This window comes from Bos grunniens, chromosome X (assembly GCF_055505025.1).
Source record: "Bos grunniens cultivar Pamir isolate PY7600 chromosome X, Bosgru_T2T1.0, whole genome shotgun sequence".
Taxonomy (NCBI): domain Eukaryota; kingdom Metazoa; phylum Chordata; class Mammalia; order Artiodactyla; family Bovidae; genus Bos; species Bos grunniens.
In genome coordinates, this window is record NC_141194.1 from 21,727,904 (window position 1) to 21,755,157 (window position 27,254).

Genomic DNA, 27,254 nt, shown 5'->3' on the forward strand with positions numbered 1-27,254 from the left:
GCTAGGGTAATTACTCATCTTGATTAAATGAATGTTGAAAGGTGAACTCATAGGCATTGGTAATCATTTTCCTATCTAGAATAATAATGCTGAGGGCAGATGCTCAATCCATTTAATACTCTCATTGATTGTAGAGCTAGGAGGAGATTATAAGGTATAGTTCATGAAACTGGTGTAACTAAATAGGAAATTGAAGCAAATTAGATATACATTAGAAGCACTTAGTGGTGTTTTTTGATAAAAGGGAGCATTAAAATGGATTATTTGAAAGTCATTTTTTGAAAGGTGTTGTGGAAAAAGCAAAGACGTCGGCACCAGATGGACTTGAGTGTGAATCTTAGATCTTAGCTTCCTATGACGTGTGGAGAGCAGCCTCACTCCCTCTGAGTCACTTTTTCTTATTTTGTGCAATGCAAATATCATATTCAGTATCATCTTCTGGGATTGTTGTGAGGAGTGAGTTAAATGATGTTTGCAAAGTGTCTGGACCCAAAGAAGTTGCTTTTAAAACTATTCTGTTCCACTCTATGATTTGGGTTTCATCATCTTGACATATTGTTTAATTATTAATATGGAATCAAAGTTTAAAATAAAAGTTAGAATGTTTAATAGTGTGACGAAGAGAGAATTCTCAGAACAAGTGTGCTTCAGTAGCTGGACTCTGGTATCCCCAGTCCTAAAGTGTCCTGGTTGTATGAGACAGGTGTACATTTTGGCATAGGTGCCGCCTTTGTGAATGTGAGCACATGATGGTAGAGACTTTGCTTACTCTGATATCTTCAGTATTTATCATGACTCTAGTCCAGTCTGCTTAGTAAATATCTGTTGAATGAATAAAGGAATGAATGAATGAACATCTGTCTAGATGTTAGTTTAATAAATGCATCATATCCTTTGTGTTCTCCATGGCTCTGAAGGTCACACTGGGGCACCCATTGTATTCCTAGGAAAATAGGACTATCTCTGTGGGCAACTTTTGCACGTTAGTAGCCATGGTGGACCTGGATGGTTTACACTGCCCAGCTCTTCTCAACAGAACGTTTGAGGTAACAATGAAACGCACATCATCTCTCTCAGCAGAGGTATGCAATTTATTTCATGCTGCAGCTTCCCTCTGCTCTAGTCTGGAGCTGCCAGCCAGCATGGCTGACTCTGGGGCCAGGCAAGAAATGGGGACCCACTCATCACAGAGGAAGGGTCAGGCCAGCCTTTTTTACCTTGTGCGAGGGCTTTCTCTGCCTGCACTAAAGGGCTAGCTAGCTATGGGGATTCAAAGGAGAAGTCAAAATCATTCCCCAGGAAGTCCAGTGGGTAAGCCAGACAACCAAGTGAGTGCTTGCAGCTAGGCAGTGAATGCTCGCGAGATCTGTATTCAAGTACAGAAGACGAGCTGCCCAACACTTCCTGAATGATCTGTCCAGAGGCCTGAAGGCAATCTTTGATGTCTCATAAAAGGAGAAGCTTGCTGGATGGACAAAAGGGCTAGGAAGGGCTAGTCCAGTGAGTATCCTTGAGAGAATCTGCATCATTTAAAACCCTGTCAGGCCTCTCAAAGATGTTGATCACAAGAAGAAAGTAGTAGTGTGAGCATCAGTAGTGGAAAATAGCACACTTAACGGTGATGATGCAAAATTAACTGCAAACCCTGTCAATGTGGTACCTATCAGTGGTGGTACACTGACAAAGCAGATACTACCCTTCCCCCGATGGATGGAAATTTGGACTAAAACACAAGTTAGGAGGGTGATTACTTGGATAATGTTTTGAGTGAATGAATTTTTTTTAAATAAAGTAAATGTTTTAAAATGCAAGGTGCTCCTCAATGGGAACAGGGTTGCATGAGACATTCCAGTGACACACTGATACTCTAAAGAGAGGTGTACTCACAGATGGTGCTGAATTTTTGTCTCACAAAAAGGTCAGAGAGGGCCCTGAATTCTTAGGTCAGAAACACTACTGGTGATTCATTTCTCACTTAACCTAGTGAGCTGTACTCAATCTTTGCTTCCAGCTTTCACACAAACAGAAGAGGGCCTTGCATTTAAGCAACACAAGCAGAAGATGAAGACTTCTTTTCTTTTTTTCCCCAAGAGCTTTTAGGTGAGCTTAGTAATTTCTAACACCACTTAAAACCCTTTTAAAGAACAGCCTTCTTTCCCAATAATTGACAGCCAAGAGAACACCTTGGGGGAAAGGAGATAGAGGACTGAGGTGTAGATATCCTTGACTGAAAGAGCCTCTGCATTGTTGTCAAAAAATTATAGCAACATCATTGTAAAGGTTTTCCTCCTATAATGTTCTTTCCTCCAGTTCGTCTCCACTTTGCTTTGTGTGATCCACCTACAGGTGAGGTTATATTGGCTTTTGGGGGTTGCTTCTTACAATGTTGAATGGAGATCCCAACACTCCAGGTGGAGAGTGTTAGCTACTGGTGTATGAGACAGTCTGCAGATTTCTGTTTACATGCTTTCAGGAACTCTTCTCTAACTGTATTGAGTTATGTGCTTCTGAAGAAGTCCTGATTTGAAGTCTCCAAGAATGCTTTTCTTGGAGGATTCACTTGGAAAACCCAGGGAAGCAAGAGAAATGGGTAAACTAAGGCAGGAGCGGCCTCAGAATTCACTGCACTTAGAGACTGTCTGACAGGAGCTGAGAAGGAAAGGCTGTGGGGAGTGAGCCTCAGTCTAGAATGAGCATTCCAGGAGGAGATTTTGAAAAGAAGCCATTCAGACTTAGCGAAAGTGTTGCTGTCAGGAAGACCTAGAAGTCAAGGCATCAGGAATGGGAAGGACCTAAGAGGGTCACGATGCTACCACCTGGTTTTTCACATTCGTAGAGACCCCAAAATGCAGATTCTCTTTGGGTCTGATGAGAATCCTGTGGACTTAAGGTCAGCCTCAAGGGCTCTCTAGTTAAGATTTTCTATTCATCCATCCACTCATTCATGAAACACTGAACACCTACTGTATGTCAGGCTTTGTGCTAGGTACACATTTAGAGGCTCATGGGCATCACACATTTGACTGTTACTAACAGAAATTTAGGCCCTCTAGTTTTGGTTGATGCCTTAATGCCTCTTGTCAATCCTTTGACTTGTCAGTTTACTCTTCTCTTAATTATTCCAACCCCTTTTCATGCTCAGACCTACTTCATAGGAAACAGCTGCCATCGCCCTCTGGCCGCCAGGTGGGCTCAGCCTGTGGGTGGCCCTAGCAGAGGAGAGGAGGAAGAGGGAAGTCAGGGTATTTCTCACTTTCTTGCCCTCTCTTTCATGTGTTATCTCTGGTGGTGACCATGTCTTCTTTTTGGCTCCAGGCCCCTCACAGAGCCTCTCCCTCTGGGGTATCAGTTACTCCAGGGCAACTGCACAGTGCTCCAAATTCAGCTGGGGTGATCTCGGATTTGGGCTTAGGTAGCACCACTTTAGCAGAGAAGGCAATGGCACCCCACTCCAGTACTCTTGCTCTTGCCTGGAAAATCCCATGGGTGGAGGAGCCTGGTGGGCCGCAGTCCATGGGGTCATTAAGAGTCGGACATGACTGAGCGACTTCACTTTCACTTTTCACTTTCATGCATTGGAGAAGGAAATGGCAACCCACTCCAGTGTTCCTGCCTGGAGAATTCCAGGGATGGGGGAGCCTGGTGGGCTCCGTCTAAGGGGTCGCACAGAGTCAGACACGACTGAAGTGACTTAGCAGCAGCAGCAGCAGCACTTTTCTCATTGTCTTGCAGTTCTAGGGATGACTGCAGCTTCTTGCTGTTGATAATCATTGGAATGGCCCATCATTCCCTACTTGGCTTCTCAACTTTTCCATCACTCCTTCACTGTATTACATTCCGTGTTTGAAATGCCTGGTGCTATGGACTGAATTGTGTTCTGCCTGCTTCCTCTCTTCTCGCGTTCTTTTGCTGAAGCGCTGACCCTGCTGTGATGGTGTTTGGTGTTGGGTCCTGTGGGAGGTAGTTGGGTTGGATGATGTCATGAGAGTAGGGTCCTCATGGTGGGATTCATGCCCTTGTAAGAAGAGACACCAGAGTGTTTGGTCTTTCCTTCTCTGCCATGTGAGGACACAGTGAGAAGGTGATCATCTGCAGGCCAGAACCTGGCTATGAAGACACCCTGATTTTGGGTTTCTAGCCTCCAGAAATATGAGAAAATAAATTTCTGTTGTTTAGGCCCGCCAGCTTATGGTATTTAGGTATGGCAGTCCAAGCTGACAAAAGTACCTGGAGTGGCTTCCCTTTTCCTGATTAGACCCTGCCTGATACAGTTGTCATTAATTTTCAGTTCTTATTTGATGGCATTTAACCTTGTTGAACACTATGTTTAATCTTGTGAAATTCTTTCTCTGGTCTTTGTGTTGTCACTTTATTGATTATTCCCCTATCCCCAGAACATTCCTTCTCAGTTTCCTTCTGCCTTCTCTTCCTTCATGCTCTCTTCATTGTTTTCTGGATTTTAACCTTTTCCCTTTACATATTCTCCTTGGGCCACCTCATCAGGTGTTAATCAAGTGATTCTCATGTTTGAGCTTCAGTTCTGATCCTTCTCCTGAGTTCTAGACCTGTATATCCAGCTGTCTCCTAGATATCTCTACCTGGATGTCAGATTCAGTATGTCCAAAGGTTCCAAATAGGAAAAGGTGTAAGTCAAGGCTGTATATTGTCACCCTGCTTATTTAACTTATATGCAGAGTACATCATGAGAAACTCTGGGCTGGAAGAAGCACTAGCTGGAATTAAGATTGCCAGAAGAAATATCAATAACCTCAGATATGCAGATGACACCACCCTTATGGCAGAAAGTGAAGAGGAACTAAAGCGCCTCTTGATGAAAGTGAAAGAGGAGACTGAAAAAGTTGGCTTAAAGCTCAACATTCAGAAAACGAAGATCATGGCATCTGGTCCCATCACTTCTTGGGAAATAGATGGGGAAACAGTGTCAGACTTTATTTTTCGGGGCTCCAAAATCACTGCAGATGGTGACTGCAGCCATGAAATTAAAAGACGCTTACTCCTTGGAAGGAAAGTTATGACCAACCTAGACAGCATATTCAAAAGCAGAGACATTACTTTGCTAACAAAGGTCCGTCTAGTCAAGGCTATAGTTTTTCCAGTAGTCATGTGTGGTGTGAGAGTTGGACTATAAAGAAAGCTGAGCACCAAAGAATTAATGCTTTTGAACTATGATGTTGGAGAAGACTCTTGAGAGTCCCTTGTAGTGCAAGGAGATCCATCTAGTCCATCCTAAAGGAGATCAGTCTTGGGTATTCATTGGAAGGACTGATGCTGAAGCTGAAACTCCAATACTTTGGCCACCGGACGCAAATAGCTGACTCATTTGAAAAGACCCTGATGTTGGGAAAGATTAAGGCAGGAGGAGAAGGGGACGACAGAGGATGAGATGGTTGGATGGCATCACCGACTCAATGGACATAAATTTCGATAGGCCTCGGGAGTTGGTGATGGACAGAGGGAGGCCTGGTGTGCTGCAGTTCATGGGGCCACAAGGAGTCCGACACAACTGAACTGAGTGTTCCTTAGCCTGTTCCGCAAACCTTCACGCTCTATATTTCGTGGGATTTAAACCTGACACAAGCCAGGAGTCCAAAAATTGTATATGTCTCCTAACTCTCCTGCCCCACCCTAGTAATTATCTAATGGGTATTTATTTCTAATGGCCTCACTCAAGTCTTTCCCTCTTTTAATATCTCCACTGCTAATGGGCACACATTTTTTCTTGCCTTTACTATGAAACTATTCTGTTTTGTTCTCTCTGCTTTCTGTCTTGCCCCACTTCTCCATCCATGTTCCATATTGCCACCAGGGTGAACTTTCTCAAAAACAAATTTAACAGAAAACCCAAATCTGATCATATTATTTCTTATAATGCCTTTTAAAGGCTTCTACTGCCTCATTAAGAGTCAGGAATGGAAAACAAAGTTTCCACTTGCCAGTATTTTTTGGTTGAAAGTGAAAGTGAAAGAGCTTCCCTAGTAGCTCTGTTGGTAAAGAATCTGCCTGCAATGCAGGAGACCCTGGTTCAATTCCTGGGTTGGGAATATCTGCTGGAGAAGGGATAGGCTACCCATTCCAGTATTCTTGGGCTTCCCTTGTGGCTCAGCTGGTAAAGAATCCACCTGTAATGCAAGAGACCTGGGTTTGATCCCTGGGTTGGGAAGATCCCCTGGAGAAGGGATAGGCTACCCACTCCAGTATTCTGGCCTGGAGAATTCCATGGACTGTATAGTCCATGGGGTCCCAGAGAGTCAGACACGACTGGTTACTGGAATTATAAATATCTCCCACCATCTTTTTGAACACTTTGAGACTGGAGGGGGCTCTGTTCCATGCATTCAGGGATCCCTGCTTCTCCTATTTTGAGAAGATCACCTTGCTCGAGATCCTTGGAGTCCTCTCCATTCAGTCAGATGGCAGATAGGGAAAGAACATGAGGGTTGAGGGTGAGAGGGTTTTTGTTTTTCAGTTGTGCATCTTGTAAGATCTTAGTTCCCTCACCAGGGACTGAACCCACCTTGGCAATGAAAGCGTGGAGTCCTAACCACTGGACCACTGGGGAGCTCCTATGAGAGGGTTTTTATGGGCCAGGTCTGAAAGTGATGCTTATCACTTCTGCTTAGATGCAGAACTCAGCCACATGGCAACATCTAACTGCAGGCTGCAAGGGAGACTTCAGAATACAATCTGGCCATGTTCCCCCAAAGAAGGGGAACATGAGCAGTTTCTGCTACAGTGGGAAGAAGGAAAATAATCTTTGCCAGCTCACCCTTTAAGAACTAGTTCAGGAGTCGCTCTTCCCAAACTTTTCAGACCAAGCCAGGCACTCCGTCCTTTGTCACCCCACTGCACCCCGCTCACCTCAATTGTGGCACATGCCATACTGTGTTTTAGTCAGACCCAGAGGGATGGTATGGGGAGGGAGGAGGGAGGAGGGTTCAGGATGGGGAACACATGTATACCTGTGGCAGGTTCATTTTGATATATGGCAAAACCAACACAATATTGTAAAGTTAAATAAAATTTAAAAAAGATAAAAAAATAATTTTAAAAGTTTATTTATTTTTGACTGTGCTGGGTCTTTGTTGCTGCATGGGCTTTTCTCTAGCTGCAGAGAGCGGGGCTACTCTTCATTGCATTGTGCAGGCTTCTTACTGCAGTGGCTTCTTCTGTTGTGGAGCACGGGCTCCAGGGCACCGAGCTTCAGTAGTTGCGGCATGTGTGCTCAGCAGTTGTGGCCAACAGGCTGAATTGCTCCATGGCATGTGGTATCTTTTGGATCAGGGATCGAACTTGAGTCTCCTGCCTTGGTGGGCGGATTCTTTACCACTGAGCCACCAGGGAAGACCCTTACTCAGTTCTTTACATGAGTGGTAGTGGGACACTCAGTGACTTGAGGACAGGGACAATGTCCTCAGGATGCAATGGTATCCTTGACACCTAGCTCAGTGCTTGGCCCAGAGTAAATGCTCAATAAAAATTGCTTGAGTTAATTATTGAAAGAATTCATTGTAATTTAAAAAATAATCATTGGAGTACAGTTGATTTACAATGTTGTGTTAGTGTCAGGTGTACAGCAAAGTGATTCAGCTATGCATATGCATATAGCCCCTCTTTTTTAGATTCTTTTCCCATATAGGCCATTACAGAGTATTGAGGGGAATTCCCTGTGCTATATGGTAGGTCCTTATGAGTTACCTATTTTATATATAGCAGTGTGTATGTGTCAACCCCAGTCTCCTGATTTATTCCTTCTTCCCCTTCGCCCTGCCCCCACCTCCCGTAACCACAAGTTTGTTTTCTATATCTGCGACTTTATTTCTGTTTTATAAATAGGTTCATTTGTACCATTTGTTTTAGATTTCATATCTAAGCAATATATGATGCTTGTCTATGTCTTTCTGAGTTATTTCACTTAGCATGATAATCTCTAGTTGCATCCATGTTGCTGCAAATGGCATTATTTTGTTCATTTTTATGGCTAATACCCTATAGTTCATATGTACCATATCTTTATCCATTCCTCTGTCAATGGATATTTAAGATGCTTCCATGTCTGGCTTTTGTAAATAGTGCTGCAGTGAACATTGGGGTGCATGTATCTTTTCAAATGATGGTTTTCTCTGGATGTTTGCCCAGGAGTGGGATTGCTGGGTCATATGGTAGCCCTGTTTTTAGTTTTTTAAGGAAACTCCATGCTGTTCTCCATAGTTGCTGCACCAGTTTACATTCCCACCAACAGTGTAGGAGAGTTCCCTTCTCTCCACATTCTTTCCAGCATTTATTGTTTGCAGATATTTGAATGATGGCCATTCTGACTGGTGTAAGGTGATACCTCATTGTAGTTTTGATTTGTAATTCTATTCCAAATAGGAAAAGGAGTACATCAAGGCTGTATATTGTCACCCTGCTTATTTAACTTATATGCAGAGTACATCATGAGAAACGCTGGGCTGGAAGAAGCACAAGCTGGAATCAAGATTGCCGGCAGAAATATCAATAACCTCAGATATGCAGACGACACCACCCTTATTGGCAGAAAGTGAAAGCCTGTAGATGAAAATGAAAGAGGAGAGTGAAAAAGTTGGCTTAAAGCTCAACATTCAGAAAACTAAGATCATGGCATCTGGTCCCATCACTTCATGGGAAATAGATGGGGAAACAGTGGAAACAGTGGCAGACTTTATTTTTCTGGGCTCCAAAATCACTGCATATGGTGACTGCAGCCATGAAATTAAAAGATGCTTACTCCTTGGAAGGAAAGTTATGACCAACCTAGATAGCATATTCAAAAGCAGAGACATTACTTTGCCAACAAAGGTTCGTCTAGTCAAGGCTATGGTTTTTCCTGTGGTCATGTATGGATGTGAGAGTTGGACTGTGAAGAAAGCTGAGCCCCGAAGAATTGATGCTTTTGAACTGTGATGCTGAAGAAGACTCTTGAGAGTCCCTTGGACTGCAAGGAGATCCAACCAGTCCATTCTGAAGGAGATCAGCCCTGGGATTTCTTTGGAAGGAATGATGCTAAAGCTGAAACTCCAATACTTTGGCCACCTCATGCGAAGAGTTGACTCATTGGAAAAGACTCTGATGCTGGGAGGGATTGGGGGCAGGAGGAGAAGGGGACGACAGAGGATGAGATGGCTGGATGGCATCACCGACTTGATGGACATGAGTCTGAGTGAACTCCGGGACTTGGTGATGGACAGGGAGGCCTGGCGTGCTGTGATTCATGGGGTCGCAGAGAGTTGGACACGACTGAGTGACTGAACTGAATTGTAATTTCTTTTGAAAAATATTTTTAATTTACTTTAATGGTAGATATTTTTTCAAGTGAAGTTTTGCTAATTTCCATCAAGGCTCTGTTGATTTTGTTCTCATATCACTGTCTTTCTCAGGGCCTCATAGTCCATCAAAAAGACTATAATTCTCCCCACCCCAGGTCACTCAATAATTAGGTTTCTGGGCTAAAGGGCAAATGCAGACAACATTTTATGATTCAGGCAGGAAAACAGCCATTAATAAAGGCAGCAGTTGTCAGTAGGGTAGGGAAAGCACTGGATTTAAAGGAGATATCAACACAGGCATGGTTCTGAGTAGAGCTCAACACTAATGGATGGAGACCTACCTGTGCCCAGTTCACTTGTCCTGCGAGGGCCACAAGGCCAATGAGAGTGGCTGCTGGAGGAAACACTCAGTGATTCTGCATGGGCTACAAGTACTCTGGGTACTCTGTAAGAGTGATTCATCTAGTGTTCTTCAAAGGACCTTCTCTTATATTCTAAGCCAGGGCCACAGAGCTTAATGTAGAGAATTAAATTGCTCTCTAATTGCTCAGTGTGTGAAATCTTTTTCCTGCCAGGGTGATAAGTTTGATATATGTCTAGAAAATGTCTTCATAAAATGTTTGCCTTTTAAAAACTTTGGCCATTTAACCTGATAGGCATGTGGGGCACAAAAGGACTTTAGAAATCACTTGGTCCAGTGAGCTTCAAGTTCTGATGCCCACCATTCTGCAGAGGTGCATTAAGAGGCTTGGCTTGGAGACTGATGGAGGGGAGGGGATGGCGGTGGTGATGGTGGCTGAGTCTGGCCTGCCTATCCAGACGCTGTGATAGCAACTGCCTATTGATCACTGGCATATTAGGATTCTGGAAATTCTGAAAAGAATAAAAATGTTTCATTGTGAAAAATAATTGAAAACTTATTGATCTTGTAATCCCATTTTACAGATAAGGTAACTGAGGATGAATGGGTTAAAATCACATTGATAGTGGTGAAGGGTGTGGCAGAAGTCAGAGTCTCTGTTCTGCACAGATGCAGTGATTCTCTGTCTAACGGACATTTAGAAGCAAATTAATGTACTTTAGGATGACTGTATTACACATTTGTGCAGAGCATATACTTGAGATTTCAAGCAAATAACACATAGCTATTCTAGAAAAGAGAAAAGTTGTCCCCAGCCATGAGCAGAATTTGCCCTTAGCAGCCATGAGGATAAATTTTCATTTGCTTTGGAATGCCCCTTTCAATGCCCCTTCGAGTCTGCCTCTAACACTAAATTGTGAAATTTTGAACAGGTAACTACTGTAGAAGAACTTTAAGAAGCTGTGTTGCTTCTCTCTCTCTCCCATCATGGAGAGCATAGCCCTGGTCAGTAATGCCCACTGACTGCACTCGGAAGTAAAGGAAGAATAAGAAGCAGTTAGCAGATGCCTGGGACTGAAGGGTGGGGCCCGGTGCCTTTGTCCCACAGACATGCGGGAGCGCCGCTGGCGGGTCATCGCTCCCCCGAAGCAATTAGCCACAAGGTGGCTGCAGCTCACCCGTCACCTGCTCAGCACCCGCCCGCTGCTGCCTTTCCATCCACCCCATCCCCCTTCCCCACGTCTCTCAGGAAGGGAATTTTAAGTACGTTAAGCAGTGTTTTTGGAAGACAAGAATAAACATGATTTCATCTTTAATCAGTGAATTTATGATTCTTTATGAAAGAGCTGAATGAAAAGCAACAGATAATGTTTTTCAGCTGAAAAGGGATGCAGCAAGACTTGTTTTTTTTTTTTTTTTTAAAAAAAAGCTCACAGGCGGATTTATTGGCTGCTTTGTTTTTTATCCTGAAATGAGAAAAGGAGATGATGGGGCTATGTTAAAAGAAATCATATCTACCATGAAGTAATTTTGTGTTTTGGGGGAAGGGGGACTCTGCTAGAATGAAGAGTAAAGATAACACGTCAGGTGAGTTCGCCTGTAACAATGTTGTGTACTTTTCAAGTGGTCACTTCGAAATTCTAAATCTCTACAGAGCTTTACTCAGTCTGCTTAGATAATGGTGACGGTGTTGGCGCTGGTTTCCCACAGACATGGATGCAAATCCTGGCTCATAAATGCTGGCACTGAAGGTTATTTTACCTTGAGCTGCCTCAGTTTTATCATCTGTGATGCGGAATAAGAATACCTTCCTCACAGCCTTGTTTTAGAGATTAAGTTCATAATATATGTGAAAGCTTATAGCACACTGCTTGGCACATTGTAGCCATTTAATAACTGTGAGTCTTCCCTTCAAATTATATAGCAGGAAGTTGAGGTCAGGTTACTTAAATGGATACATGGTATATAAGACCTATATGAACCTGTAAGACCTACACTGTATATGAAAACAAGACCCCAGAGACCTAGATATGGGCTTTTCTTTCATATCTGCTCAAATAATAAGACTCTGTGTGTAGCAATTTTTGTCTCCACTCCTTCCCATAGGATTAAATGAATTAGAACTGAAAATGCAAAAAATAAAAAAGAAGAAGTAACATTTGACTGGGACAAAAACCTAGTAGTTTTGCTGGAGAAAGAGTCATTGAAGATTGGGTGTGAGGATTTTGGGTGGGGAGTGGGGAAGGGGCAGGGAGGTGTCCCAGATAGCAAGTGGCTGGTTACCACTGTCACCAGAAACTGTGGTGCTGACTGAAGAGTCAGCTCAGGAAAATGGTCTCCAGAAGTGGGGCGCATTTTTGTTGAAGAGAGTAATGTTAGGGTGAACCACATGAAACTGCCATTTCGAAGGCCGGAATCACTCAAATATTGGCAATTTCAAATGATTCAACTTAACAATTTGTCCATTAGGAAGACAAATAATTGGAATGAGTTGCTATAGGGAGGGTGTGGGGTTTTTACTCCTGAAAATACTTGACAAGAGACTAGACAAGTATTTGTCCTGGGTGATTTAGACATTGAGTTCCCTTGAAAGCTGGGGGTGGACAGGATAATCTGTCAAGATTAATTTATTTGTCTGTCTCCTTGAGGAGAACATGGAGAACAACTCTGTTCTAGGATGATAATAGAAACTATGGTTAGTATCTGGGCCTCAATAGAAAAAAAATGCATCAGCAGTTTTTGTTTGTTGTGGGGCCATTTCTCTAGACTAGGGTTTCTCAACCTTGGCACTGATGACATTGGGGGTGAGGTGCTTGTGTGCTGTGGAAGGCTGTCCTATGCATTGTATGATGTATAGTGGCATCCCTGGCCTGCACCCCACCCCCACTCTGTTATGAAAACCAGAGATGTCTTCAAATATTGCCAAATGTCCTCTGGGATGCAAAATGCCCCTAGTTGAGAACTCTACTCTGGATAGCCATCCCCACCTGAGAGCTTGTCCATTCAGATCCTGACAAATGTAAGGCCTGACACTCTACCTGCTCTATCTCCTTTTCCTGCCCTGACATCCACCCTTGGGTGCTCCTGCACTTTTTCATTGAGGTGACATGCATACAGATTCAGAAATGCTTAGAGGTTCTTTTAGCCTTCTTAAGGAATGCTAAATTGAACTTTATGGAGAGCTTAAATTTCCAGTGGGGGATTTGGTTACCATCATCACTGTCATTGTCATCTGTTACACTTTACATTGTGAGGCTCTGTGACCAGGCATTACTGCTTGTTCCTACTATATCCATGTAACGTGAACCTACCAGTCAGGTCACCACCGTATTCTTGAATGGTGAAGCCGTCTCCGCTAGGTGTAGCCTCAGAGGTCACATGCACAGGCATAGAACTGGGGAAACATCTGGCTGTCATTGCATGAAGGTACGCAGGTTCTATGGTGCTTTGGGACAATTGAAACCTTCTATCTGGAGGCTTGTCCTTTCCTGAGTGTTCCCTCTCACCCATGGACGCAAGTGGACTTAGGTTATGTAGACAGCTGCTTCTGAGGCTAAGCCCTGAGGAGGAGAGGGTTGTGTGCTCCCACATAGTTGAAAGCCTTTTTTTGTTGTCCTGGGCAGCTGGAGTGGACTTAGAGCTTCCTTTCTTCTCCCACTGGAGACCCTTATTCACCGGCTGGGTTTGGGAGAAGATGGTCTCCGGAGACTAGCTGAGGGGTTGCATGGCTTAAAGTTGGTGGTGAGATATCTCGACCTCTTGGGGCCTCTGCCTGTGTATGCTGGGGCCTGAGTGAAGTCTGGGGGACAAATACACCAACGACCCTGTGATGGCTGCTGCCTCTGCAGTAGAAGAAACTGCAGCCTCTCCTCCTCCCTGGCTCCCATATAGTGGGGGCAGTGCAGGGAAGCCTTGCTTGTACAAAACCAGCTCCCAGGGTGAACAAGGGATGGGCAAAGAGGGCTGGCCGCTAATTTGTTTTTCTGTACTGCTGAAATAAAAGCTATTTCCCTGCGGGTGCAAAAAGCACAGCAGTGTTGACAGCTGAGAGTATATGTGTGAATCCTTTGAAGGCAGCAGACCACCACATCAGAAGGAGTCCAACCTTCTCTTCGAGGTCATTGATGTAGCAATCTTGAATCATGTCCTCCCACACCGCTTCACCTTTTACATCAGAGCTTCCCAGCCCCAGCTGCACCTTTAAATATCCTGGAGAGCTGGGAAATAATTTGGACACCAATTAAATCAATTTCTGACGATGGGGCAGCTTGGGCATCAGTAGTTGCAAAGCTCCTCAGCTGATTTTAGGGTGTGTCCAGGGTTCAGACCTTTAGACTTTTTTTTTAAACACCCTAACAAGATTCCTTCCTTTCTCTCGGTCAGTGGTTCTTGTACTTGAGTGTGCAACAGAGTCCCCTGGAGGGCTTGAAGACAGGTTGCTGGGCACCATCCGCAGAATTTCTATTCACTAGGACTGAGTGGAAGCTGGAGGATTTGCATATCTAATAAGCTCCTGGGTAATGCTGATGATGCTGGTCACGGGGCCACATTTTGAGAACCACTGCTCTATGGGCTACGTGAACTCTGATGACTTGCTGCCTTCAGAATTTCTCTAACACTGTCCCTGTCCTTGCCACTACATTTCCCTCTCATTTCTTCCTCTTTTGTAATGATATACCCTTTCCTTTTGATTCTAACTCATCCATCCATCCATTCATCAATCCATCCATTTATTTGTAGACAATTCCAAGGCACCTGATACGTGCTGGGGGCAGTGTTCCTGTGTCTTTCTTCCATTAAATCTTTCTTTCAATCTGAACACCATTGGCAGTAGCTGCTTTCTCCCTTCATTACTATTCCTGGCTTAGCCTTTGCCTGTGGAGGTTGATTTTGACATTGGCATGCATTTTAGTTTGGCACTCATAGTTACCTACTGTGTTTAGCATTTTCTTATTTCTTCTGAGGCATATTTGGTTCATACGGTTCTTTGCACTTAGGAGCTGTATATGTGGGAAAAGGTAGACCCAGAATGATGGTCTGTAGTCAGCCAACAATGCTGGGGGAGGGAAAACCTTTCTGAAATGCACATTAGATCTCCCTTCTAGATCCTTTTAGATGTGGACAAATAGATGAGGTTGGTTGGGAGTGTAAGCACTTGTTCTAATTTATGATCCTCTGATTTCTCTGTTCACTGACTGTTGGGGGTTAGGGATGCACGTAGGGGAAGACTTCTTATTCCACTGTTGATTTTTTCATGACTGTATTCATCTTCTATTTTGCCTAACAAGTTGTCATAAACTCAGAGGCTTAAAACAAATGTCCTTGATTATATTCAAGTTTCTGTAGAAGAGAAGTCTAGGCACAGATTGACAGAAGTTTTTGCTCTGGGTCTCCAAGGCCTGAAATTAAGGTGTAAGCCAGGCTGAGTTCTTATCCGCAGGCTCCAGTAGGGTAGGATCCATTTGTAAGAGCAGGTGTTGGCAAAATTCATACTTTGGAGACTGTAGAATTCATGGACATTTGCTTCTTCAAAATCAGAGAGATGAGAGAGAGAGAGAGCTGCTTCAAGTCTCTGACCTCTGCTGCTGCTGCTGCTAAGTTGCGTCAGTCGTGTCCGACTCTGTGCGACCCCATAGACGGCAGCCCACCAGGCTCCCCCGTACCTGGGATTCTCCAGGCAAGAACACTGGAATGGGTTGCCATTTCCTTCTCCAATGCATGAAAGTGAAAAGTGAAAGTGATGTTGCTCAGTCGTATCCGACCCTCAGTGACCCCGTGGACTACAGCCCACCAGGCTCCTCTGTCCATGGGATTTTCCAGGCAAGAGTACTAGAGTGGGGTGCCATTGCCTTCTCCGCTCTGACCTCTAGATTCTCTTTTAAACAGCTCACCTGATTAGATCCGACCTACCCAGGAAGATCTCCCTTTTAATTAGTGTAAAGTTAGCTGCTTAGTGACTTTGATTACTTATGTAAAATCCTCTACATTACCACATTCTGTTGGTTATATGCACATCAGGTCCTGCTTACATTTCAGTAGAGAAGATCTTTAAGAGGTAATGGATCATTTGAGCACATCTTAGAATTTTACCTGCCACAAAGACTATAGCAAAATACATGTCAAAAGCTGCAGAATTCCAAAGGTACTCCAGAACTGTAACTTCGAGGCCATATCACTGCGTTCAGATAAATGCCTTATGGATAAAGCTTCTTGAGCATCGTGTGGAAGGCAGTGTCTAGTCCTTGGGAAGCAATTCTATAAGCCACAGAAAGTAATTGATTTGGCAAGAGCATCATTTTTCCCTTCTTTGGTAAAACAGAGTCTTCATTTATTCTTCTATGCTGCATTCAATTTTTTACTTCTAGTGCATTTTCTACATAAGCAAATTATAAGTTATATTCTTGTTACCAAAGACAAAGAAAGTAAACCAACCCTTACCCATTTACTCCAAATAAATGGGGAATTTAATCAGAAATAGCAAAGTTCTTCAGACTGAAACTGATCATAAATCACATTGTTTTGGGTATACGTAACCAGCAGGGTGAGCTATTATATTAAAAACCAGTCCACAGATCCCAGTCAAGAGGAGCATCTTTAAGCCAACTGGAGAAGCCTTAGTGTCTAGAGTTTTGCCATTCTCTAGGAGCCAGGGGGTCACTCATCATGTTCTAGAACCAACTGTGATCGACCACTGTGACGTGTGATGGACTTTCATGCTGTTGGCTCCAAGGATGGCGTCTTTCTTTGACTTGTCCAGGAGAAGTTATCAGGGGAGCCTAGTGAGAATCAAGTGTTGACAGGAATAACAGAGTATTAAGAAGGAATTGTGGTGTTCAGACAGCAGGGGAGCATGGTGGTGACATGGTTGGGAATGGTGGGGCCAATGAGCTCCATCCTCAGTTTAAGCCTTCCAGTGATCTGCTTGAGATTTCCAGGCAGCCCAGTCTTCAAGAGACATTTCTGAAGTGAGCAGCTTAAGCATCTTCTCTCCCAAAGAATCCAACCAGAAGGCCAGTCATTTCATACTAACTCTGTCCTGGACTTAGTTGCATTTTGCGTTTATTGCATAATTTAAACTGAGTCATGCCAACCAAAGTCCTATTACATCACATAACTCAATAATACAGACTACAGTTAGTAATGTTTCTTGTGAGTATCTGGACAAAATGCTCTTCTGAATGCTATTGGAAAAAGAACATCAGTAATGCAAGATACTGTCCTAAAACACATAAAATAGATTCTGGTCCTTGGTAAAGTGATGTAATTTCAATGAAGTTTCATCAAAGGACATCTGAGTCTTGGGAATAATTTAAGAAATCTTGATGAACCTTCAGTCTAATGATTATTTATTAATGTTATGAAAGAATCCTTTGTTGTTCAGAAGGATTCACTCAAGGGTTCCTTTAAATAGTGCCTTTAAATGTTTGTTTATAAACTATCAACTACTTGACAGAGAAGCAGGGAAACTTGAACTGTTGGGAGCCACTGCCAGTTGAAGATTAATCCAAAATGTAGATAAAGCCGCTCTCTGATTATAATGTAAGTCAATGAGAAAATATAATTAAATTTATAAAAATTTAATCACCATGGAACTCTTCAGGAACATATCTTTTGCAAAAAAGGAGATAACACCTGTGGAGTGTCTCTGCCTAGCGGGTCTGTAAATCCTTCTAAAAGTCATCATCCCACAAATCTCGACTCAGCCCACGTAGTTCTCATGAGCCATGGTTGCATTTGCAAACACTTCACTGCTTTGCATTTTGCTTTCCTTGCACTGCCTGGCAGATCGCCTGGATCACCACAGGCTCCTTTGTAGGTATTTGGTGATTCGATGCAAGATGTTCTTTCAACAGTAGGCCAAGATACGGACATCATGCATATGGTTTGTGGAGGGTTGTGATAAGTCCTGCTGAGATTTCCAAAGTTGTTTTTGAAGCAATGATCAGGATTTACACCTCTGGGCTTAAGGAAACATAAACATCGACCTGAACTTAATAAATTCAAAGTTCTTGGCTCAAGGACAGTTCCCATAGAACTTTGACTCAAGTGAAGTAGAAAGGAAAGCAGATTCTTATTTATTTACTGGGAAAACACAGACATAGAAAACTGGATACAATAAATTCAAAACTCAATGGATTATTATAAGGTCCCCACCTTTTAAAATGACACCAAAGTCAAGAAACAGAACATCACTAGTCACCTAAGAAGTCCCAAGGCTGATCAAATGTCCCATCCCAACCTCACCTACCTACTTTTTTCCCTGTTGGATTTTTATGGTAATTACTTTCTACCATTTCTTTATAGTTTTGTAACCCCAAAATTCATCCTTAAACCCTGTGGTTTAGTTTTGCCTGTTTTTAGAAAATAAAGTCTTTTAAGTCTATTTTGATTGAAAGGTTCCCCCCTCCACTGCTGCCTTTTCCCCTGGAAATTTATTCATTGAAGAATCTGGGTCATTTGATCTTTGAAGTTTCCTATAGTCTGTAATTTGCTGGTTGCATCCATATGGTTTAATTTGACACGTTCTTCTGTCCTCTTGTTGTAACCTGTGGAATGGTAGTTTCATCTAGAGTAGTGGTTTTCAGTGGAGAGTGCTTTTGCTCTCCCTGCTTGGGGACTTTTGGTAGTGTTTAGAGATACTTTTTGGAGAAGGCAATGGCACCCCACTCCAGTACTTTTGCCTGGAAAATCCCATGGACAGAGGAGCCTGGTGGGCTGCAGTCCATGGGGTCACGAGGAGTTGGACGCAACTGAGCGACTTCACTTTCACTTTTCACTTTCATGCATTGGAGAAGGAAATGGCAACCCACTCCAGTGTTCTTGCCTGGAGAATCCCAGGAACGGGGAAGCCTGGTGGGCTGCTGTCTATGGGGTCACACAGAGTCGGACATGACTGAGGTGACTTAGCAGCAACAGCAGCAGCAGAGATACTTTTATTTTTAAAATTTTTTTACTTGTACAATAAGGTGGGTGGTGCTATTGCCACATCCTACAACGCACAGGACAGAGCCCCACAGCAAGAATTTAGCTGGCTCCAAATTCCATCAGTGCTGAGGTTGAGAAATCCCAATTTAGAAATTTGTTCAGATTTTGGTTCCATTTTTTTTTTTTGCATGTGTGGCAACACTATAGGTGTCATGATCTTTCATCAGCAGGCACATAACATCTCTATACCTCTATTTTTATGATATTAGCAACTTTTGATGCTCAATGCCTGGGTTAGTGGTTGCAAGATACTGATGTCATATGTCTCTAATTTCTCCTTCATTTGTTAGTTGGAATATTTTAATATAAGACAGTTTCCTCATCTCATTGGTTAACCAGTGGTACAATTCATTAAAGAAGAGCAGCATACATACTTGATTCTTTCCTTTCATTTAATAGTTTTCAAGATAATGAATTGTTGCCTTTAAAGGCAACACAATTATGTTAATATTATTATTAATATATTACCTGTGCATACTGTGCAGATGCTGATACCATGTAGGTCCTGTGAATGTTGGTGCATTATCCTCACCTTATATTGTTTCTTGGGAACATCTTGCCACCTTGTTTCTTATAAATGTTGTCCATAGGCTTGGGGTTTTGCTAAGTTTATCTGATTTTATGGGGGAGATTTGAGCAGAGTCAAATAAAACATACCATCACCACCACTGTCTTCTCAGAATACCTATGTTTATTCCATACCACATGATTGAGATTTAGGGGCTTTTAACTAAAAAAATTTTTTACTTTTATCTTGAAGCTGTTTTAAAGTTTATTTTTTATTGAGGTAACACTGATTTATAACAGTATCTAAGTTTCACATGTGCAACATTATCTTTAGCTTTTGCCACATAGACAAGTGTTGACATCTGAAGGAATTTTCATTGAGAAGATGACGTTTGAGTAAAGACCTTAAGAGGGTAAAGCAGCAAACAGTGGGCATCTAGATAAAGAGCATTACAGGAAGAAGGAATAGCAAGTACAAAGGCCCTGAGGTGGGAGGATGAATACTGTGTTCAGAGAACAAATAAGGAGGCTAATGCAATTCAAGTGGAGTCAGGAGGGATAAACAGTGGGGGCTGAAGTAAAAGACATCCATAGGGAGGTTGTTGTAGGGTCTTGGCTTTTGAGGGGACTTTGGCTTTTGCTCTGAGTGAAGGAGGAAGTCATTGAAGGGGCCTAAGGAGAAGAATGACATGACTTGACTAACTCTTTAGAAAGGGTCCTTCTAGCTGCTGTATTAAGAATAGACCCTAGTGGCAAAGCTACTATCAATGAAACCAGGCAAGAGATAATGGTGGCTTGTGTTAGAAAGTAGTGAAAAGTGGTCAGATGCAGAATGGTCAAATTTAGAGGTAGAGCCAACAGAATTTATTGATGTATTGGTTTTGAGAGGAGAGGATTCAAGAATGACTCAGAGTATTTTGGTATGAGCAATTGGATTGATAGAGCTGTTATTTACTAAGTTGGGGAAGATTATGGGGTGAGTGGGTTTTTGGTAGGGAATAACAGGAGTTTAATTTTGGATATGAAAAGTTTGAGATGCAGATTAGATATTTCAGTGGAGTTACTGAATTGGCAGTTGCACATGCTAGTCTGAAGTTCAGGAGAGTAGTCTGGGATGGAGGTCATATTTGGAAGTTATTAACATGAAGATATCAAAATGAGATTACCAAAAAGATTGGATTTGGATAGAGAAGAGATGAGGTCCTGGAACATTCCAATATTTAGAGGTTGGAGAGATGAGAAGGAACCAGCAAAAGGTATTGAGAAATTGTCATTTGTGGGATAGGAAGAAAACCAGGAGTCTGGTGTTCTGGAGGCCACAAAGATTGTTTTTTAAGGAAGGAGTAATCAAACATATTGAATGCTTATGGTAGGTCAAGAGAGATGAGTTCTGAGAAACCATTACTGAATTTAGCAATGAAAGGGCTATTTGTGATCTTGACAAGAATTCTTTCAGTGGTGTATGTGGGGCAGGACAGGAGTTAGGAGCAAAACCTGTTTGGAGTAGATTAAAGAGAAATGAAAACAGTAAGAGTTTCCCTGAAGATTTTGGTTATAAAATGGAGCAGAAATGGATGAACTGTTTTAATTGTTTGATTTTGGTTTTTAGTTTAAATATCAAAAATTGAATAAAAATACTTCTGGAATTTGAATCTGAAAATTACTTAGGGAATTTGTTAAATTTCCTAATTCTGATATGAACTGTGGTTATGTAAAAGGAGTGTCCTTATTCTTGGGAAAACAGAGATAAGAGATGGTAAGAGAAAGAGATGGTGATGGTGATAGACCAAATGCAGAATGAAAGAATCTTGGTAAAAGATATGTGGGAGTTCCTTGCAACTCTCCAGTAAGTTTGAAGTTCTATCAAAGTAAAAAGTAATAAAAATGTCTGGAGTATATTTCTTAATCCAGCTTGTTTCTTAGCACCTATTGTAGGATCGTAACATTACTATAAATAAACACTTATCTCTTGAGTTTCCATTCTCTGCTAGACACTGTGCTGGGGCGGCATATACATCATTTCTAATCCTGCTGAGTAGGTATTTCTATCCCCATAAAAAATGGAGCAGAAAAATGGGACAATACCTGGAGAGGGGTATGTGGGCTCAAGAAAAGGTTAAACAATTTTTTGTTTGTTTTAGATGGGTTTATTTCTAGAATATTTGAATACTGGTGGGAATGATTCAGTAGAAAAGGAAACATTGATGATGCTGAGAAAGGGGAGAATTGCTGGAGAGATGTTCTTGATTAAGGAAGAGGGATGGGATCTAATGTGCAAGTGGAGGGTTTGGCTTTCAATTGGAGTCAGTACTGCCCACCCACCGTATCAGAAGAGAGGGGAGCACACATGCGGACGGAATGTGTGGTGACAACCTGTGGGGATTCTCTTTTGTTTCTGTATGTAGCTGAAAACTGGGCCATCAAGGAGTGTAAGGAGGAAGAGGCATTGAGATTTGAAGAGAGAGAAGCTGTGAAATGGATGTCTAGTGGAGGGCGAATAGATGAAGGAAATATAGTGGATGGCCAGTCTTACCAAGGACCCTCTTCAAGTAATCACAAATTTAGAATGAGACCAGTCACTACATTTCCACGCCCCTCCCCACCCCCTCCCCCGGCCCCAGCAACATTTAGGTTCCATAGATACAGATCTGGAGTCGTCAGAGATCTGGATTTAACAATGTGCAGGGTTTTGCTTGGCAATTATGTTGAAAAGAGAAAAGAGCAATGAAGTTGACGGTGAAAGCAAAGGAGTGAAAGTTGATCATGGAGTGTATGATGGCTAAGTAGGAAAGATGAGGACCCTGTAGGGAGGTGACAGACAGTGAAAGAGTGGTACGACCAATGATTGGATATATCAGTGGAGTGGAGGGATAATGGGGAGACTGGATACCACAGGGAGTGAGCCAGAAAGATAGGAAATGGTGTTTGAGGGATAGAATGATTAAAATTAAGATAATGGAGAGGTGTTGTTATTAATAATGACAAAAATCTTGGAGGCGGCCATGGAAGTTAAGGTGAAGCTCAGTGTGTGACATGTAGTAGACTGTGAGTAAATGTTTAGTCCTTCTCCTATTTCTTTACTGCTTATTAGATTCAGTTCAGTTCAGTTCAGTCGCTCAGTCGTGTCTGACTTTTGCTTATTTGATTAGAGCACCATAAATCTGGGGCACTACTAAGCAGTGAATTTTCTCTCTTAAACTACCAAATAATCCAGTAGCATCTTTGGCCCACATCTCTCATTTCAGATTGAGGGTCTGTATTTACTTTCCGTAAATTATTGCAGTTAGCCCACGTTTTTGGTACTGGTACATACACATTGCTTATTGCTGATTGATGCAAACATGTTTTCTCTTGGATGTGACCTCAGAATCCTTCTCAACACAGTATCTAGGTCTCCACTACCAATCAGCAGGAGTTAGCATATATGATTAAACCTATTTGAGCTACAGATAAGGTTACTTAGAAATTATTTTAGTATATTGATTTGGTGAAACTCAATTATTTCTAAACGAATGTTCTGAACTCTATTTAATTTTCCAATGTGAGAATAAATGCTTCCTTAGATAAGATAGGAAAACAGCTTTCAATTTTGAATAATGACTTTTTAGGTGTGTGGTTTCTCCAGTGCTGTGCTTTCTCTAGGACAGCCCCATAGAAGAATGTGTGTTTTTTTTTTCCTTTCAGATTAGCTTAATAAAAAGAAAATGGTAGGAAATTAGTTTCTCCAGGATACTTTTATACCAGATCATTATTATTAGTTAGAGTTTGTCCTAAAGAGTGGCACTAATTTGAAATGTTACGTTTTGAGCATGTATTTTAAATCTTTAAATTATAACCATCTAGATAATTGTATTGGATTATTTTAGTTTTATCAGAGAAAGCAAAATGAGTAATGCTTGAAAAACTATTTGCATTTCAGAGTAACTTTGGATTCTAAGTGACTAAAAACATGAACTATGTCTGAGTCACTTTGCTTTAACTATATTTTGGGGGTTGCTTGATTTATTTGATTGCCTTGCCTTGAACAGAACACATTTGTGTCCCAGTGATGGCTCACTCTCCCCCTGCTTTCATGGGGGTGGAGCACTTTGGAGATGCAAAGTGATTATTTTTGGTTTCATCCATCAAAGGGAATAGAATGAGATAAAAAAGCATTAACTTCTTTTTTTCTCTAAACTTAAATTTCCAGCAATCTCAAAAGATGACTGCTTCTTAGCAAAAGAATGTTGGCAGAGTTTATTTGATTGCAAAATTATCGGAATAAATGTTTTGAAAGTTATCTCTTTGCTGAAGGTCCAATTAAATCTTATTTAATGAGTAGAGAATTGTGCTAAGTACTGTGAGGATTATAGAGAAGTATTATTTACAGTTCCTGCGTTCAGTGTTTTAGAGTCTAGTTGGGAAGACATGTTGTACTAAGATGAAAATGCAACAAACATGCAAAACTGTAAGTGTTCAATATTAAATATGCATGATTGATGGTAAGAACTATAGGACTTAAAAAGGAGGCACCATAGTGGAGAGTGAAAAAGTTGGCTTAAAGCTCAGCATTCAGAAAACGAAGATCATGGCATCCGGTCCCACCACCTCATGGGAAATAGATGGGGAAACAGTGGAAACAGTGTCAGACTTTATTTTTCTGGGCTCCAAAGTCACTACAGATGGTGACTGCAGCCATGAAATTAAAAGACCCTTACTCTTTGGAAGGAAAGTTATGACCAACCTAGATAGCATATTCAAAAGCAGAGACATTACTTTGCCAACAAAGGTTCGTCTAGTCAAGGCTATGGTTTTTCCTGTGGTCATGTATGGATGTGAGAGTTGGACTGTGAAGAAGGCTGAGCGCCGAAGAATTGATGCTTTTGAACTGTGATGCTGGAGAAGACTCTTGAGAGTCCCTTGGCCTGCAAGGAGATCCAACCAGTCCATTCTGAAGGAGATCAGCCCTGGGATTTCTTTGGAGGGAATGATGCTAAAGCTGAAACTCCAGTACTTTGGCCACCTCATGCGAAGAGTTGACTCATTGGAAAAGACTCTGATGCTGGGAGGGATTGGGGGCAGGAGGAGAATGGGACGACAGAGGATGAGATGGCTGGATGGCATCACTGACTTGATGGACATGAGTCTGAGTGAACTCCGGGAGTTGGTGACGGACAGGGAGGCCTGGCGTGCTGCGATTCATGGGGTTGCAAAGAGTCGGACATGACTGAGCGACTGATCTGATCTGATCTGATGGTGGCTTGAGTAGGTGGGGCTATTACTATAGTGAGGAAGATCTGGAGCTAGAACCCCTGGGGCTGAATCTCTACCTTTCTACCTAAGAGCTGTGAGTGCTTATAGAAGTTATTTAACCTCTTGGGGCCTCACTGTTTCTTCTTCTATAAAAGAGAACAACAGAAATGCCTAACCTGTAAAGCAATGATATGGATTAAATGAATTAATGTAAATATCTCACTATATGTATTGTCTTCATTTACCAGTGCCTGATACATGGAAAGCCATATATGTATGAAAAGCAATCACATTTTCTTTGTGCCCTCCAAGAGTGGAGTCTGTTTTCCCAGTCCTGTGGAAGTCCTATAATCAAATCCTGCTGGTCTTCAAATTCAGATTCCCTGGGGAGTCCCAGTCCCTTTGCCAGATCCCTAGGCTGGGAAATCTGATGAGGGGCTCAGAACCTTCACAAAGTGGGAGAGCTTCTTGGGTATTATTGCTATCCAGTTTGTGGGTCACCCACTCGGCAGGTATGGAATTTGATTTTATTGTGTTTGTGCCCCTCCAGTGTCTCTTTGTGGCTTCGCCTCTGTATTTGGACATGGGATATCTTTTTTTGGTGGGTTCCAATGTCCTCCTGTCAATGGTTGTTCAGCAGCTAGTTGTAATTTTGGTGTTCTTGCAGGAGGAAATGAGCCCACATCCTGCTACTCTGCCATCTTAAAACAATCTCCTATACATTTTAGTCACTGTTAGGAAATACAACTTTCTAGAGTTGTATTTTGATATATTAACTTAATTTGAGGAGAGTTCACTATTTATTTGTAACAAATATTCCACATCTGTGATCCTTTCCAGTCAGAAGTTCTTTGAGATGATGGCTTTGGCCTTGGCCAGTTGGAGAATGGATCTTCTGACTCACCCATCCTGTGAATGGCCCAGTAGATAGAGTAGGTTTTAAACTGGCCATTGAACCTGACTGTCACTTTGTCAACCTTGGCCACATTCATCTGGATGGGCGCATGGTCCTTGGTGCTAATGATGGGGTTCCCAGAGGAGAATTTCTGTGGCATGTACAGGTCCATGAAATTGTTGTTCTGGATGTTGAGGGAGCTTGAGTGCAAAAAGCAATTTTTTAATCAGTAAAATAATTTGCTCTAATTGGATAGTCTTGAGGAAGTCATAATTCATTATTTTCTATTTTTTTCCTGTTCTTTCTTTTCTACTACATTTCTTATATCTTTTTCACTCAGTTTGCTTCTTTTTCCAGATTTGGTCTCTGTTTCTATATATCTTTCTCTAATATCCCTCTTCCCATGTCCATTAAATATTTAATATTTCATAAGAATTCAGCCAAGACTCAACAAACATCCATTAAGTGACGTTTTGGCATCTATGGTGATACTGGGGTACAGTAAAAGTATTTCCAAAAGGGTATATAGATACTTTATGTACTATAATCTATTGGCCAGTCTGCAGACTGGCTTCTTCCAACACTACCTTCTTCTTATTGGCTATGAGCTTCCAGAGCCCTGGAGGCAGGGTCAACCAGTAGATAGCTCAACTCAGTTGTTCTTTGAGAAGTTTATGCAGATACTTATTGATTCAAGTTCATCAAGAAACATCACCAGGGTTTCAAAGGTTCACTGTGTGTGATGACACCAATATGACATCAATAATGTCCTGGTATATTCAAAATGGGGAAGATCTTTCTAGTCCAGTCTCCAGAGTGATACCCAGTTAAGAAATCCTTTGCATATTTTTTCTTCCTGTATATATAGTTCTCCACACTGCTTTTTTCATTGGTATGACTCATTAAAGATAATCCCTAAATATAGTTCAAGTTGATTGTATACTACGGCATCATATTAGTGTTCTGTAACAATATAATTATTCTCTTATTGCTGGTCATTTAAGTTACATTTGAGTTTTCCACTCTAAACAATGCTGTGAGGATAGTTTTTGAATGTATCTTTGTCCAAATATCATATTATTGCATTAAGGTAAACTCCTAGATGAAAAAGTGAAGATGTCACACACACACACATGAATACTACTCAGCCATGAGAAAGAAGGAAGTCCTGCCATTTGCAACAAGATGGGTGGATCTTGAGTGTATTATGCTAAGTGAAATGAGTCAGAGAAAGACAGATACTGTGTGTGTGATATAACTTATTTGTGGAGTCTAAAAAATCAAACTGATGGAATATTCTACCCTGGTTATGAGGAGCTGAGGGGTGGAAGAAATGGACAGGTGTTGGTCAAAGGATACAAGCTTCCAGTTGTAAGCTGAATTAGTTTTGGGAAGCTGATGTTCAGCATGATGATTATAGTTCACAATACTCTATTATATAATTGAAAGTTGACAAAGAAGTAGCCTTTAAATGTTCTCACTACAGAGAGGAAATGGTAATTGTGTGACTTGCTGGAGGTGTTAACTAACACTAACACCTCCATCATTTTGGTAATCATTTTGCAATAGTGTTTAAAGTTATATCTTAATTATATTAAGATTATAAACTATATCTCAAAGTAAAAAAAAAAAAAAGGTAGTTTCCTAGAAGCAGAATTACTGGATTAAGGAGTGTGAACATTTAAAGGGTTTTAATAAGTCTTGCCCAACCATCTTTCAGAAAATTGAGCCAATTTGCAGTCCCTCATTTGCTCTGAGTAATATCCACCCCTCCTTTATTTCACCAACTGTTTGAGAGTTGAAAATGGTATCTCACTATTATTTTAAAATTATAGAATTTGTCTTTGATTACTAGTGAAACTGAGTATTAAATTTTTTTCTAGTAAAATAAATTCTTGGAATCCTTAATTGTTGTGTATCATCCTTCAAAAGTGGATTTTTGGAGTAGTTTGACTCACTTATTTTAGAA

The 27,254-nt window shown here is 41.7% G+C and overlaps 1 long non-coding RNA gene and 1 pseudogene across 1 annotated transcript in view; one reads left to right on the forward strand and one right to left on the reverse strand.

Annotated features, from left to right (window-relative positions):
- Nucleotides 1–27,254, forward strand: part of LOC147339925 (uncharacterized) — an 87,722-nt gene that overhangs the window by 12,115 nt on the left and 48,353 nt on the right. The window lies entirely within an intron of this gene.
- LOC147339926 (small ribosomal subunit protein eS21 pseudogene) lies at nucleotides 25,231–25,478 on the reverse strand (annotated as a pseudogene).